This window comes from Macaca fascicularis, chromosome 1 (genome assembly GCF_037993035.2).
Source record: "Macaca fascicularis isolate 582-1 chromosome 1, T2T-MFA8v1.1".
NCBI classification, from domain to species: domain Eukaryota; kingdom Metazoa; phylum Chordata; class Mammalia; order Primates; family Cercopithecidae; genus Macaca; species Macaca fascicularis.
The window spans coordinates 22,419,498-22,435,532 of record NC_088375.1 but is presented as its reverse complement, the minus strand read 5'-3'; the positions used below and the strand labels follow the sequence as shown (position 1 = coordinate 22,435,532).

General features: G+C 43.6%; 1 protein-coding gene and 1 non-coding gene across 17 annotated transcripts in view; both read right to left on the bottom strand.

Moving 5' to 3' along the window:
- PBX1 (PBX homeobox 1) overlaps positions 1-16,035 on the bottom strand; it is a 328,461-nt gene that overhangs the window by 240,805 nt on the left and 71,621 nt on the right. For 2 of the 16 annotated variants that reach the window (XM_074001002.1, XM_074001079.1), the window contains exon 1: positions 7,504-7,546. The exons of 12 other annotated variants lie outside the window; for them this stretch is intronic. The gene's annotated coding sequence lies outside the window, so the exon portion shown is untranslated. Of the gene's footprint in view, positions 1-5,983; positions 6,169-7,503; positions 7,547-16,035 lie in introns of those variants that run through there. 2 more of the 16 variants (XM_074001034.1, XM_074001114.1) reach the window with 1 other exon arrangement.
- Positions 5,565-5,671, bottom strand: LOC123570904 (U6 spliceosomal RNA). The gene has a single exon (XR_006695118.1). It is a non-coding gene; the product is annotated as a U6 spliceosomal RNA (small nuclear RNA).

The window sequence follows — 16,035 nt, the reverse complement described above, 5'->3', positions numbered from 1 at the left end:
ACGGAGAGCCCCAACTGATTCCACTGGCTGATGTTACCTCTTGGCAAGATACACTGACCCACACAACATCCTGGACGTTGAAGCCTTTGGTTATTAACTCTTTAATAACAGTCTGGAGTCCCCAAAGTTCAGAACTGATTTAATAAATGGCACAAGACACATTAAGGCCAAGGTATACCTTTTATCCTAAAACAGTCTATTTCAGGAAATTCATGTTACTTGGCATCTTATTTAAATATTTTTTAATCCATCCTTCTTTTCTGTTTTTAACTTCCAACTTTATCTCCATTTAGGAAAAAAAAAACACACAAAAGCTGATAAACATTTTAGATTTAGGAATTGTTTTGCCTGATTTGCCCAAGACCACCTCTTAGCTCAGGGTCTGCATTTTGTAAATGAAGGGTGGCTGGCAGGCTCTCTTAGAGGAACTGTCTAGGGTCCTAAGATGAGCAGAATTTGGTACACACCTCCTAATATAGACTGCTCCAAAGATGCCGTTTAAATACGTAATAATAAAGTTTCATTTGCTGTTTACTTTTCTCTGTACAGTTGGATACAGACTAGATAGGTAACGTACTAGCAGGAAACAAAAGTGGATCCGCCAAAAAATTCCAAGAAACAGAAATTTTACTGTGATTCCTGTAGAATTAACTCGTAAAGACAAGTAAAATCCCCCAAGGCTTTCATCCAATGTATGAAATGAAAACCAGAAAAGCAGCTGGCCAGCCTTTTTTAACCATCCATTAGAAGCATTATGCCAAAAGTAAGCATTCCATGTAGAAATTAGGGATGTCATCAACATTGAGGAGATTAGAGAAAGGGCTTGGCTGCTGGCCTCAGAGAGCTTATAATCTATTTACAAAAGAAAGAATTGTGAAGGGAATGCCAAAGTTAAAGTTAAACTGAACCCAAAGAATATATAAGCAATAAATATGTAAGTGAGTCAAGCTGCTCCCAGTGGTTATCAGGGATTCCCAGCTATATCCGACATGAGAGTCTTCAGAGCACAATGATTTTGTGCAAGGTCTTTGGAGTGGGGTAGATATGGGTTTAAACCCCAACCATGCCACTTACTGGTTACATAATTTTGGAAAGAATTTAGCCTCTCGGCCGGGCGCGGTGGCTCAAGCCTGTAATCCCAGCACTTTGGGAGGCCGAGGCGGGTGGATCACGAGGTCAGGAGATCGAGACCATCCTGGCTAACATGGTGAAACCCCGTCTCTACTAAAAATACAAAAAACTAGCCGGGCGTGGTGGCGGGCGCCTGTAGTCCCAGCTACTCGGAGGCTGAGGCAGGAGAATGGCGTGAACCTGGGAGGCGGAGCTTGCGGAGCTTGCAGTGAGCCGAGATCGCGCCACTGCACTCCAGCCTGGGTGACACAGCGGGAGACTCCGTCTCGAAAAAATAAAAAAAAAAAAAAAAAAAAAAGAATTTAGCCTCTCAAACTTCATCTGTAAAATATATGTGATAATTTTGCTTCTTCATCGGCTATTTGTAAGAATCTAATTAGATTAATACATATACAATAACTCAGTAGTATGCCCAGCATGTCATAAGTATCCAAAAGGTTGTAACTTAAAAAATAAACAAATAAAGCCAAGGTATTAGCTCATGTACCACTGGAAACAAACAGTGCTGCAGACTGACATGGTAACAGATAACTTGCTTTGGCACATGGTGGGAGGTCACATTCTGGAACTTAAAAATGTTGCCCTATCTGCAGTATGCCACATATCTGGTTCTTGTGTGGACTGGCTAGAAAGTGAGCCAAAGAGAATTAAGAAAACCAATCCCTTCACCAAAAACCAAGTTTTCCCATCTTCTTCCAGAATATATACCCCAAACCTTGCCCTTTCTTTTTATCAGGTGGAGCCTCCATTCTATCTTCCACCATGACACCACGTCAGCATTGCTGTCTTTCCTGTACTAAATCTGGACAGTAAATGGCATCACCCTGTCACGGGGGTACGGAGAGCGTCTGCAACGCCCCATTTAACTGCTCTGTGCTCCTATCTTCGGGCTTCATTAGCATATTTCAGCAGGGCCTTGATGGATGAAGATGGATGGGGCAACATCATCCTTGGTGAAATCACTGTTTCATCAAGGTTAAACCAGCCTCAAGCTTCGCCACCTCCCTTTGTTTGGCTAGGTTTCTAATAACAAAATTAACGGCAGAATTAATGCCCAGGAGGCTCCCAGTGAAATATACTGATGCCCTCAGAATGAAGCTTTATCCTGGACCTCCCAGTTTATAATCCATCAATCAGTTGCTTCTATACTTTATCTTAAAATAAAACATCACCTCCATCACAGCAGACGCCGGCTTCTCTATCCTTTCATCTGAAACAACTGGGCTGGGTAAAAGAATAAAAGGTGGCTCGTTACCTTAGAATGATCACAGTGACACAGTCCAAGCAGACCGCAGAGACTACATATGTCCAGTTTCCAGAACTAGACTGTGAGCTCCTTGAAGGCAGATAGTTTTTGTTCTATTTCCTTTCAATATCTCATTTTCTATTTTTCTGTGCGGCAAAAGGAGCACATGTTCACTAAGTCCTGGCTGATATTAAAGGAACTGTATTCACCATGAGAAAAAAACACCTAATCAAATAAATAAATTCATACTGAACACTTACCATCTACCAAAGATTTCACGGGGCCAGGTTACAGTACTAGGTCCTAGGCCTCAGGACCTTAGGAACTACCCTGACAAGTTTCAACATGATTCCTGAAGGATATGGTCTCCTAATCAACCACTGAGACATACTTGGATGCTTCTCCATATGAAAATGGAGAGATGCCCTGAATGTCCTGGTCTGAGACCAAAAGGAGAAATCATGTTGGTGAGAGTGGTCAAATAGCTGGGGTCATACTTAGGTTCTATTTTTAGTTCCATTTCCTATTAATAGTCACATCCCCTTGGCAAGACACTTCTACTTGCTGGGATTCAGTCTCTACCAAATGGAGTAAGCCTGCACTTGGTTCTGCCAGTTCTGAACAGGGTCACAACAAACTCTGCAGGTGTACCTTCTTAGAGCTGGTGTTGGAAATGTGGAAATGCACAGAGTCCCCTGAAAAATAAGCTCAGTGGAAATAAACAGTACTACAGATGGGGCTTATCCTATGAAAACAGAACACTGCTAACCTGGACAATCACATAATTCATTTTAACAAAATGATGGAGAAAGAAAAAACAAAACACAACAAAAGAGCCACGAAAAAGCAGTACATATCATATAATTAATCGAGACACTTTACCTCACTGAACCTCAATTTTCCAGGGGTACTACTGAGGATGAAAAGCTGAAAATTTATCAAGTGTTCTAACTTCCCTAAAGGAAGGGTGTTAGCTGAATACCAAAAGTCACCCTGAGCATGCAAAACCCAACCCAATTTGTGATATCTGGCATGGGAAGGATGCAAATCCAGACGTTCACGGCATTTGGAGGGAGTCGATACAATAAAATCCTTTTACGCAGTGTTCTCTGACTTAGAATAAAATCTGGAATTCTTAAAATTCAAAAGAAGAGTAAGTACTGGAAAAAAGACACGTTAGCCTTGAAGTTATCCCTCAGGCCTGCTACCCTTGTGTCTTCTTCATTAAGTGCCTCTGCAGTAAATAGCTGAGGGAAGGCAACTGAGTCAGGCTAGACCTGAAGTTACACCATAAGCTGCCTTTGGTGGCAACCAAGGCCTCTGCCCAGAGTCACAGAGAGGAAACCCCATGGAACTAGGGCACAGGAAGACGAGTCATTTCGGCCCTAGCCAATGGGGAGGGCAGCTGAGAAAGCATGTCGAGGCAGGAAAATGGCCCGGTTGCTTTACTGGTCCAGATTAAGTCATTGGATGGCCTCCAGGTCTGAGCTAGTTTCTGAGGTACTATAGTGGGAATTGGTGGGCCCCTAATGACAGAGAGATGGATGAATGGACCCCATTCCCATTTCTCCTCTTCTCTCCCCTTCTCTTCTCTCTCCTTCCTCTCTGCCCCCAGTGGCCAAGGACAACACTAAAATCAGTATCACAAGTCTGCTGTGGCACATGGCCATGGAATGTGACCGTCAGAGGCAGCTCAGAGAGGACACAACTGGAAGAACAGGTGGTGTGGAATTTTAGAACCACTGCCTTAAGCATTCTGCTCAAAGTCCCAGAATGGGTGCTCTGATGGGAGCTTTTCGAGAGATGGTCCCTCCCTGCACAGAGAATAAGAAATGGGTGAGGATGATAGTGTCCTGGAGAAGCTGTAACTTTGACAGCTCGAAGGGTCTTAAGCAACCAAGTCCTCCTTTGACAGAGAGGTCAAGCTATTAACATCTGTTTGCCCAGAATACTGTGCCTGTGTTTGCTTTAAGACACAAGGAACCGACTGGGTGCAGTGGCTCATGCCTCGAATCCTAGCACTTTAGGAGGCCGAGGCAGGTGGATTGCCCGAGCTCAAGGGTTGGAGACCAGCCTGGGCAACATGGTGAAACCCCGTCTCTACTAAAATACAAAAAAAAATCAGCCGGGCATGGTGGCGGGCGTCTGTAATCCCAGTTACTCAGGAGGCTGAGGCATCAGAATTGCTTGACTCCGGGAGGCAGAGGTTGCAGTGAGCTGAGATCGTGCCACTGCACTCCAGCCTGGGCGACAGAGCAAAACTGCGTCTCAAAAAAACACACCAAAAAATGAGGAACCACTGAAAATAACTATAAACCGTCCTTTGTGCTAGTGTCATCACATCGTTTCCCCGTATGTATGTTGCACAAGGAGCAATCTGCCGAGTGGAGCACTTAAACAGTAGTCCAGATGAGTAATTCCAAACCCCTGACCTACCTTGTTCTGAGAAATAGGTCAATGTTATCATCATTCTAGCTGAGGAAACTGAGGAATAAGAGCTCTTAGCAGGACCTGGATGAGAAGCCAGTTTAGAACCCAAGGCCTTCCCCATTTGGATTCCTTAGCTACTCTGTATACTAGCAGACATACAAATGTAAACAGAGCAGAAAAGATGCAAGGGCCCTCTTCCAACCCTACTGACCCACCTAGCACATCCAGGCCTCCAAGAGCCAGGCTGTGATCTTTTGGGGAATATACACTGATGTCACAATTTTGAAAATTGTCACAAAATTCAGGTCTTGTCAATACCTGGAACCCTCGGACTCCTTGGTGGCTTTCTACCTACTCCAGCCCCTCTGGCTTTGGCAGGGGCTTCATCTATACCATCAGGCCATAGGATTTTTTTTTTTTAAAATATAGAACACAGCTGGGTATGGTGCCTTACACCTGTAATCCCAACATTTTGAGAGGCTAAGGTAGAAGGATCACTTGAGCCCAAGAATTTGAGACCAGCCTAGGCAACATAGTAAGACCCCATCTCTACAAAAAAAAAAAAAAATAGAAAAAATTAGCTGGGCATGGTGGTGCATGCCTATAGTCCAAGCTAATAGGGAGGCTGAGGTGGGAGGACCGCTTAAGCCCAGGAAGTCAAGGCTGCAGAGAGCCATGGTCATTGCCACTGCACTCCAGCCTGAGTGACAGAGCAAGACCCTGTCTCAATAAATAAATAAATAAATAAATAAATAAATAAATAAAGGAACATTTCACCACTTTGCATGTCATCCTTGCCTAGATGCCATGCCAATCTTCTCTGTATCATTGCAACTTTAGTATATGTGCTGCCAAAATGAGCACAGGCCATAGGATTTGGATCTCATCTTGGAACTAATGGTCTCTAGGGTTCCAAACAAATCATCCCACTGCTCTGTACTACTGTCTCATCATCCTAAAGATGGGAGCAAACCATCCTAACTGATTCCGTATGGATTAAGAAACCACTAAAATCAATTAATACCATCCAGGCACCCAGCATCCAAAGGAGAGAGATCTCTCATCTTTTCCAGCCTAAACAGAGGGAAATAAAGGCTCTTCATTTAGGAGGCTAAGACGGAGGACAAAAACCAAGACATTGAAGTTTGGAATAAACAGGGTAGCTACAATACTCACCTTCTTTTCCCAACTTCCTACTCTTTAATCATGGAGAGGAGGTGAACAGCAACAATTACGTTACACTTGCTGCATGCCAAATGGAACTAGCGCCTCTTTTAACCTTCCAGCCCACTCTGTAAAGCAGATATTGCTGTCCCTTACAGACAAGAGCAGTAAGGTTCAGATGAACAAGCAGCTTGCATAAAGCCACACTGCTGGTAGGTAGAAGAGATAAGGATTGAACTAAGGCCTTCTGATGCCAAGCCTTTACTCTGGCTACTATTCAACTCCTGTAGAGAAAAAACGGGCAGGCAGTACCTACTCATCCCAGGAGGGGTAGGGGGAATCTGCACACTCCCTTTTTCTTGCTGCCAAATAATATCTTCCTTAAGCATTCCGTTCCAAATGCTTCCAATGTTCCATGCGCACAACTGCCAAGCACAGTAGAGGCCGGCACTCTGACTCTGGGGGCCTCTGCCAAGCAAGCCCCTTTTAGAATCTGTAGTGAGCAGGTGACCTCATTGAAGAGTGTCATGTGTGAGGGTGACGGTCAGAGCTGGGAGAAAGGGCAAACCAGCAGGGATCGCCTGCCTTTATCACTCCTGAATGCTTTGTTCCCCGGGCCTCAAAGAACAATCAGTAGTCACGTTCTGCTCCACTTGTCGTTTTCACCCATAGTGTGAGTGTGTGTGAGTGTATGTGTGTGTCTTTATCAGAAACCCAGCGGCTTTATATTCACACATGCAGAGTAAAGGCTTGGGCTCAGTAGAGGCAGCACCCAGAGGGGTCTAGCACTTTTCAAAGATTCCTCTTCCGGCTTACGAGTCAACATGCCAGTGCACAATATCTTCAAAGGGGAAACTGAGGAATGCTATGTAAGAATCCCTGCTCAGCCCTAGGCAGCTTGGAAACGAATCACTTTAAAACATACACTTGTGTATTTTTCCACCCTGGTTCATAATGTTTTCCTACCTCTCACGATGGCTAGGGCGGAGAGCAACCCATAGAAGCCATCTGTATTTTCCAGCAGACCAAACAGGAAGAGGCGCGGAAATCTGCGCAAGTGACCACGCTGCCGCTGTTGCTAGGCAGCACGATTATGTCCATTCTCCGCTGCTTGGCAACCAGCCTTTCCCATCACATATACACACAGTCACAGCAGCAATAGGAGTGCCCTTAACTGTTGCCTTACAGCTTTCAAAGAAAAGGGCTGAATTTCAAAGGAACTTAGAAACATTAATAGACCCCCTCCATATTCCACTCATACTGAGATGGCCCCCAGAGCACGATGGCTCTATTTAATCAGAAATTATCCTTTTGGTGATACTTGAGTTTGCACCTGATGGTTGCACAAACCTTCTCGTGAATGCAGTGACAGGCCAGAGAGATGAGTAAAGAGCTTGAGTCAGCAAGCTTGAACTTTTGGAGAAGAAAGCCTGTTCTGTCTGCCCCCATGCCTCTGAAGAATCCACTGGTGAAATAATCTGCTCCCCAGGATCCGCCATCTAGGGAACTATGACAGAATAAGGGCCAAATACCTTGAACAGTGACGTTCCTTTCTGTGGTCCCCAACCAAATGTCAGTGGAACTTGGCAGGCCTCTCCTCACTGAGGGCAAACCTGTCCTACAGTCATCCTAACCTCATTGGTCACAATCTGTCACTCCTCAGCAGCAGGGCCAAAGTCATCAACCTATCGTGCAAATCAAATAGCTGCCTACTGAATAACAGGACTCCCTCACCCTACCTCCTGCCTTTGGTCGATGAAAAACAGATGCCCAAAATCCCACAGGAAGTTAGCATCCCAGTAGGCAGCTGAACTCAGGAGCTCCTGGTCTATAATCAACGGCCTCAGCCACCGTCCAACCAGCCCCACTGCTTTCACGCGAGACCCACATAAGAATCACGTTAAACCATTTTTTCTTTCAGTTTTACTTTGGTCCAACTTTTTAATATGTTAACTTTTCAAATGACCCCTTTAGGTGGCACTATATAGAGTGCGGCTCTGCCTATCAGGGAAAGCAGTCCGTTAATACTAGCAAGGGCATATGCATTTTCTTCTAGATCTCTCTGTAGGACTTCAGAAAAGTCTCCAAGCATCATTCCGATTATAGTCTGAATTCAGTGAGATCATCCAAAGTGATAACCTCATTGGTATTTCATTTTCTTCTCAGCCCCAGCTGGAGAATTTTTCCCCTCATTAAAATTAACGAGGTCAGTTTCCCAAGCTCAAGATACTGAGCACTCCTGTTGGTGGGTTTTGTTTCTTAAATTGAGCCACATTTCTATAAGTGTAAAGTTATACTAAGCGTCATTTACTTTATTGCTGTGTAATAAGAAACCAAAATGGAAGTCCTAAGCTATCCTCCTACCATATCCTACACTTCAGTGGCCACATGCAAACACACACAAACCACACGTCCCCAACTCAACCCACGGTCTCTCCCCATTCTGGCCATGAAAGAAACCCCACCACAGTTTAGAACCAGCAGCTTGGTGGAAAATATAAAAACACTCAGGCCTTCTAAGTGGCTAAGGGCTCCAGTGTTACAGCCAATTTGAGAAGAAAGTTGCAGTCTCCCTGGGCATTTGTCAAAGCCATGAGGAGAAGACGAGAAAATTTCTATCTCCTTCTCAAGCTCTTCTCTGCAGCCAGCAACAAGGTGACTAGGTATCCAAAGTTCAGTGTGACCTTAGTACTCATAAAACTCCCCAACCAAAAATCAAGAGGAAATACTATGTCGGCAAGTAGAAACTGTGCTTCACATTCCAACTCTGGTGAAAAGGGAAAAAGAGAAAAGGATAAAAATTAAAAGCCAATTTCATAAATGAGGTGGAAAGGCACTCTACAAGACAACTAAAAACATACACTTCCCACATGGAACAAACAAGCTGGGCTCACGCACCTTGTTCCAAGCTGAAACAAGATGCTTTCAAGATGGTCATGCAGAAATGAAAACAGCCTTTTCAGACTCACTCTTTCGGTCATCCTTTCAACATCCTTCTCCTTGGTTAACCCAAGAAACTGTGTTCCTCCCCCCTTCCATCTCTGTAGACCTGAGTTTCAATATAAATAAAATCTAACTGTAACTGAGATCAAAAGGAGAAAAAAGAGAGAGAGAGAGAGAGAGAGAAAGATGCTGGGGGCTAGAACTAAAGCCTGGGAGGGGGGTGCCCACTGACTCGAGGCCACCAGATTTGTCAAGGCCCATTTACCCAGACCAGGCAGGGACTGGGGAGCTTGCAACGCCCATTGTTGGCTGATCAAAGTTCAATCAGAAAGTAAAGGAGGAACCCAGCCAGCCTCATGTGATCCAGCACAGGAAGCCAAGTCTAAAGAAAATGAGCTGTGCTTGTGAATAAGGTACACCAAGACATCTTTACTGAGCTTGCCACACAGAGAGAGAGAGAGCAAGCCAGAGAGAAGGGAGTCTATTCGAAGCTGCATCCTAACGAACCTTAATAAGTTAATGCAGAAATCCTCCCGAAGAGTCTGGCTATAGGAGACGCCGGTCTCTATGGAATCAAAATCTGTTATGTTGCAATATAATAGATGTAAATTAAAACAGAAAATCTATCATGCCTCTAATGTACCCTGATAGCTGAGTGTGTGGATCCGTCCGAGGAGAGGCACAGGAGGAAGGGTGATATATGGCGAGGCTGGATGGAGGGTGAAAAGCGTGGCGAGACGAGCGGGAGAATGGCGCAGCCCGCGCGCGCCTCAGACCCAAGGGCAAGAGACGAATAAATGTTGATTAGTGTTGATTTTGTCCGACAAACGCCTGTCGAGTGACAGTTGGGCTAAGCTGCACTGAAAGAGAACCATTAATCTTGGTCTGGTTTAAGTAGAGTATATTAATTTGTGTCATTTTTACTAAGTCGCACTGAGAAAGGCCTCTTACTGCTTTGCATTTGACTGCTTTGGTGGTTTAGCCTGGTTCCCCTCCCTCCTCCCTCATCCCCCACTTTTTAAAACAGATACCATGGTGGCAGCGGTGGCAGCAGCAAATTCAAATGACACAGCAGGGGAGCAGGGGACTGAGAGCTCCTCTCTTGGATTAAGAAAATAAACTCCCAGGGTGTTGGCATAGCAACAGCATTTCAGATGAACTGCTATATATTCAGTGATTAATAAATTAACATTTTTTACAGTTGTTCCTCCTTTTCTCCCCACCCCCACCCTCACAATAAACCCCTTCCCCCACAGACACACTTCAACCTTCTCTAAGCTGTATCGCTTGCCTCTTAACAGAATAAGAAGGCGCAGAATATTCACAGCCTTAGAGTTAATTCCTGCCCACAGTTGCCATCTCTACAGGCTGGCGACACGGCCCCTTGTCACCAATGAGGCTAAGAATAGGCTCCAAGATCAATGGGCAGGTCTACATAGAACCATGTGCACGTGGTTGGTGGAACCTGGCACTCTCCAAGATTCGGATAGCAGCAGGCCCCACCCTCAGAATTTGGGATCTTTCCAGGTCCTGATAGGCTAGAAAACAACTGAGAGTTATCATTTCTCCCAAAGAATTTATTTCCCTACAACAAAAACCCCAAACCATGACCGAGAGAGTCCTGACCTTGCCCAATTATGCTGGCTAAAAAGAAAGTTTGTGTCTGTCAGAGGGTGTTGGTGTATTAATAGGAAGCCGACACTTCCTTTCTGAGCTTACAGTCCTCCACCAGACAGGTCAACTAATTTGGGCAATTCATATTCCAGAAATGAAACCCAACGAGCATTGTGGGAGGAACGAACGAAGACATTGATTTTAAACACTGCCATAGTAGTCAGGTCCAGTCTGTTTCAACAGTACCCCAAGCTCAAAAAGCACTCTCTTTTCAAAGCTTTCATGAAATAATATATGCTTTAGGAGATAAGGACCAGGGAAGTAATAAGCTTTGTTTTTCCATAGCTCTTACCTGTATCAGTGTTTTATTGTAACCATCCTCTTAGTCCTAGATAAGTGTCAGCTGGTGTGGGGCCAGGCAGGGCACTGCAGAAGGTCAACGGCACTAATCTCGACCTTCGAAACTCACCTGGCCATATCCCTCAAGAAGCCTCTGGCCAAATCTCCCAGAAACCCCATGCTTGTAGGCTTCCGGACAGGGAATATTCCGTGAGCAATGCCAGAGCCACCTCCAAACAAGAAGAAAGAAAAGCCTTACTCTGTGCAGGTCCAGAAGACAAAGCTGGCACTAAAAACTGACCATTACCGGTGGTGGGGAGCTGGTTCACAGGGAAGAAACTGCTCATCCACGGCTGTGCCATAGCAGAGCTGGGAGCTCCTTCCTCAACTGAATGGAAGATTAAATTACAAAACCTTTTAGGTAGCTCGAGGCCACTGCTGGAGAGCGAAGAAAATAAATAATAACAATAATAACAAATATACTATGAGGCTTAACATGCACCAGGCACTATTTTAATTGCTTTCTGTGTATTAACTCCAAGGCAGATACCTATGAAGTAGATACTGCTATTATCCTTCCTATTACATAGATGAGGAAACTGAAGCAAAGAAAGGTTAAATAACGTGTCCAAAACAACTGGGAACTGGGATTCAGACCCTCGCAGTCAAGAGTGTAGAGTCCATGCTCTTAACCACTACATTATACTTTTCCATTTATAATACATGAAATCTGCAGGGAAAGGCTAGGTAATTCAGTATTCATGATGACATACACCATTCAAATTCTACCAGATCCAAGAAACAGTCCATACTGAGACCCCAAATAATAACAAAATAGACTTGGCAGTGAAAATACTAGTAATAGAAAATGACGCAACTATTAGTAGTCTAAAGAGAGAGAGAGGCCGGGTGCTGTGGCTCATGCCTGTAATCTCAGCACTTTGGGAGGCCGAGGTGGGCGGATCACCTGAGGTCAGGAGTTTGAGACCAGCCTGGCCAACATGGCGAAACCCCATCTCTACTAAAAATACAAATATTAGCCAGGCATGGTGATGCACACCTGTAATCCCAGCTACTCGGGAGGCTGAGGCAGGAGAATTGCTTGAACCCAGGAGGCAGAGACTGCAGTGAGCCAAGATCATGCCACTGTACTCCAGCTTGGGTGACAGAACAAGAGTCCATATCAAAAAAAAAAAAAAAAGAGAGAAAGAGAGAGGCGGGAGAGATGGTTGTGAAGAAAATAACTCAGTAACACCATCCATTCGAGGATATTCTACATTGAGGATGTTACAGTGGACTTACCAGGCAAATTGGTTTCGAGTCCCACCTATGCCATTGAGTAACTGTATGACCTTAAGCAAACTGATACCCATTCTAGGTTTTCTTATCTATAAAACAAGATTGGGGATTTCTAAAGTCTCTTCTAGGTCTTAACTCTACATGAACCCTAGGGTCTAGGCACCATAAAATCCATTTCCCACTTTTTAGATGACTTCCAAAGTCACCTAAATTATATCCTTTTGAGCCTCCATGTTTACTGCTCAACCACCATCAAAGTTGTGGAGAGCACCAATGAGTTCATGGTTATAATATCCTCTAGACCATAAATACCACATGTCCAATGTGTCCGTACCACTGCTTCTTCCTAGTGTATTAATCATTATAAAAGCCTAGTTATAAGTGTGCTGGGGAGGTTGATATAAAGCCACCAATTGAGAAAAAAACCCCAAACACACAGTTACACAGTGATGAATCCATAGTGGGCATTCTGCATGTTCTACACTAAGAGTACATCTATAATTCCTGAAATCATTCATGGACTATGAAACTACATACTCAAGGTCATTGATGTTGGCTTGTCATCCTACTCCTGTGTCCAGCAGGAGAAAGGCTGTGCTGTGATCCTAAGGACAGGTGCGCCAGCTCTTGCTTCTCTAAACTCAGAGCCCGACTTCCCCCTCACCCTCCCCTGAAATCAAAATATCTGCAACTTTAATTCCTTGGGAAAATGGGCAGCACGGTAAGAAGAAACTGCATAATAAAGATGAAGGGGGCGAGGGTAGCAGGGGCACTAAATGATACTTCCCTGCTTTGTAACTTCAACTCCAGTGCAGCCATGTCAACGAGGTGCTGTGAGGGCTATTAATGCCTAGGCTGCGGCAAGGTCCTGTGGTTTCAGGGCAGAAGGGTATTAGGTCAGCCACAAGTAATCATGGTGATAACAATAACAATATTAGTATTTGTCCAGAGACGGGGTGGTGTGAAGGGAATCACATTAAATTCAAAAGGACTCAGATAAAATGATGCTAAGGGTCAGACTAAATCTAACAACAGCCTGTGATTTGTGGCTTATGCCACTGCTCTAATTTGCCTCTCTACGGCTGATGGCCCATGAAGGTGAGGGGTGTTATTGAGTGCTGCCCAGGCTCTGCTTGTGGAACAAGCAAGTCACAACGCTGCTTGCCCAGTTCCTGACTCTGCTACAGCCAACCTGCTCTTCTAAAATCATGTTTCTTATATGAAAATAGTCAAATATGGCCCAAATCTGTTCTAATTCCTTAATTTGTATTAGTTTCCTTCATGTGCTACAAGAGCTGATTTACCTTACTGATTTCATATGCACATTAATTGCTGTACTCTTGTTTGTTTAAAGTGTATCTGGATGCATCTGTCTACAAAAATAATATGTCTTATTTATATATTATCTATTGTAGATTGTAAACAGTAATGGCAGGGACTGTCTTTTTTCTATCACACTTGTAAATATGCCCGGAGGCTAAGCAGAAATGAGCTTCTCCAATAACTAAAATAAATAATGAATTAAGTAAGTGGACTTGTCACTCTCCATGTGGATTATTTATGCTTTGTACCTTACACCTCAGTAAAAGGGTCAATGCAGAGTAAGAGTTTTTACTTTCCTCTTTTACTTAACTTTTTGCCCCTCCTCAGCTCCCATGCTTTTATTACTTGAATCTGAGAGCCATGTTTTCTGACTTCTCTGTGTTGCTTACATCCAAAGAAATTTGTTTGTTCAGAAAGCACTGTGAACACTGTAGAAAAAAAACAACAACAAAAAAAATGCCCTCTCACTAGGTTTATGAAACTATTTGTTTTGTTTTAACCAGAACTTTCATCTAGCACCTAAACCAGATGGTGGCTTTTAAAAGGTATCTTAAACTGCAAAGCCAAACAAAAACAACAACAACACAGTAATTAGTGAGATAATAATTATGTGCACTAACCTGCAAGAAAAAGAAGGAGCAACTCTGTGTATCAGTAAGGTTAATATATTACTCCTTCTCCCATTCTCCCACTCCACACTCTCAACTTCTGCCAGGTCCCCAGGGCTTCCTGATCCACTCTGCCAGTGACATCATGCTACCTGGAGAGCTGCTGGAGCTGATGAAGCTAGCTTTACAGTAAGATGAGTCTTGCTGACACTCAGGCTTGTGTGTGATGATGCTAAATGCTCGTCATCCTTACTTTACTATGAACTGTGAAGGGAATGATTAAGCACATTATCAAGGCAAAGATCCAAAGATTGCACAAGACAGTCATTGCCAAGTACCTGGTAGGGGCAATGCAACTCAGAGGAAAGAGTATGGGCTTTGAAATCAGAGACCTGAATTTAGTCACTCAGTCACAGAAGGTTCTATTTTATTTAATCTCTCTAGGGCTCATTTTCCACATCTGTCAAGTGGGACTAATAATCCCTTTCAGGGTTATACTATGTACTTTACACAGATTATCTCATCTTATCTGTTTGGTAGCAACCTAGTGCATGTTAGCTTTCTCTTTTACCAAGTATTTGGGTAACAGAAGAATGATACCGCATGTAATATTACAGATTGATAGATGTACTGATAGCAAATCACGAGCTGCTATACAGGCAGCCTAAATATGAAAACAGCATACCCACTAGTCAAATATACGATCACCACACCACCCCGACAAGTTGGAAAGACCAAGTGCAGATCCAAAACAGAGCATCATCAGTCTCCTAAAATCCCATGTTACCCATCCATGTAAAACTTCCCACTCAGACTTTGGAAGCATAGAAAAGAAAAATATATTCAGGGTTCTTTTTCACGTCATCCAAGAACAAATTATGCAATCTCTCTGTCTATGCCCATGCCAAAAGACTCACAGATCTGAATGATTTTGCCCAGTAAAAACCACAACGTCAGCCATGTACTGTCCCACGAGCATCACCCCATTGGTCACAAGCACTAGCTTTTCTAATGACTTTGCAAAATAACATTAGGAAAAAGTTGACATTACTTTGGGATTATTTTATTCACCTTTCTGAAAAAATGCTTTTATTGATAGCATTTCTCATATCATCTGTGATTTTTGGCATACTCATTCACACTGTCTTTCAAAAGAGAAACAGTCAAAATATTGCCCATAAAAAATATATAAATATATGCAGTCATATATACAAGCATCCCAAATGTAGTTAAGAGAACAGATTACAGAAACTCCTACCTTTTATCAAAGAATTGGCAAGCCAACCTTCTTGTTGGAAAAAAGAATTAAGAAATTTGGAGGTACAGCCTCACCACCTATCCACATTTGCCAAATGAGGTCTCCACTATGGCTACAGCCACGTTTTACAGAAATGTTGCAGTGGCTTGAGGGGAAATTCGCTTGACAGTAAAACTTTTCAAGTAATTTCTGTTTTAAAAAACTAACAAACTGTAGCAAAAGTGAAGCTCAACTGAAGGCTGGGAGATGTGGGTTTTTATCCCATCTGCACCAATAAAGGATGAGTGACCTTAGCAAGACACATGCCCCTTTGGGTCTCAGTTTCCCTAGAAATGTAATCAGTGCACCGGACTCAGTTCTGTGACTCCCTTTTAGGACTAATATTCCATGAGTCACGGAGAAGAAAGGTCTGCTGGGTCTTAAAGACACACAGAGAGGACTGAAAAATGCACATGGTAACCTGTCAAAACCGAGCCTGTGAGGGAATTCCAAAGAGAACACCGACATGCAGAGGACGAGCTGCCCTCACCTTTCCATCTTGCCACAGTATTTACTATGTATCCAACCACTCACAAAGCTCCATATTTAATTCAAAATGCTTAACACTAACTTTTTTTTTTTTCAATTTTAGATCTTCTTCCCATTCTTTGGAACAGGTCCACGGAGACATGACCAATGAT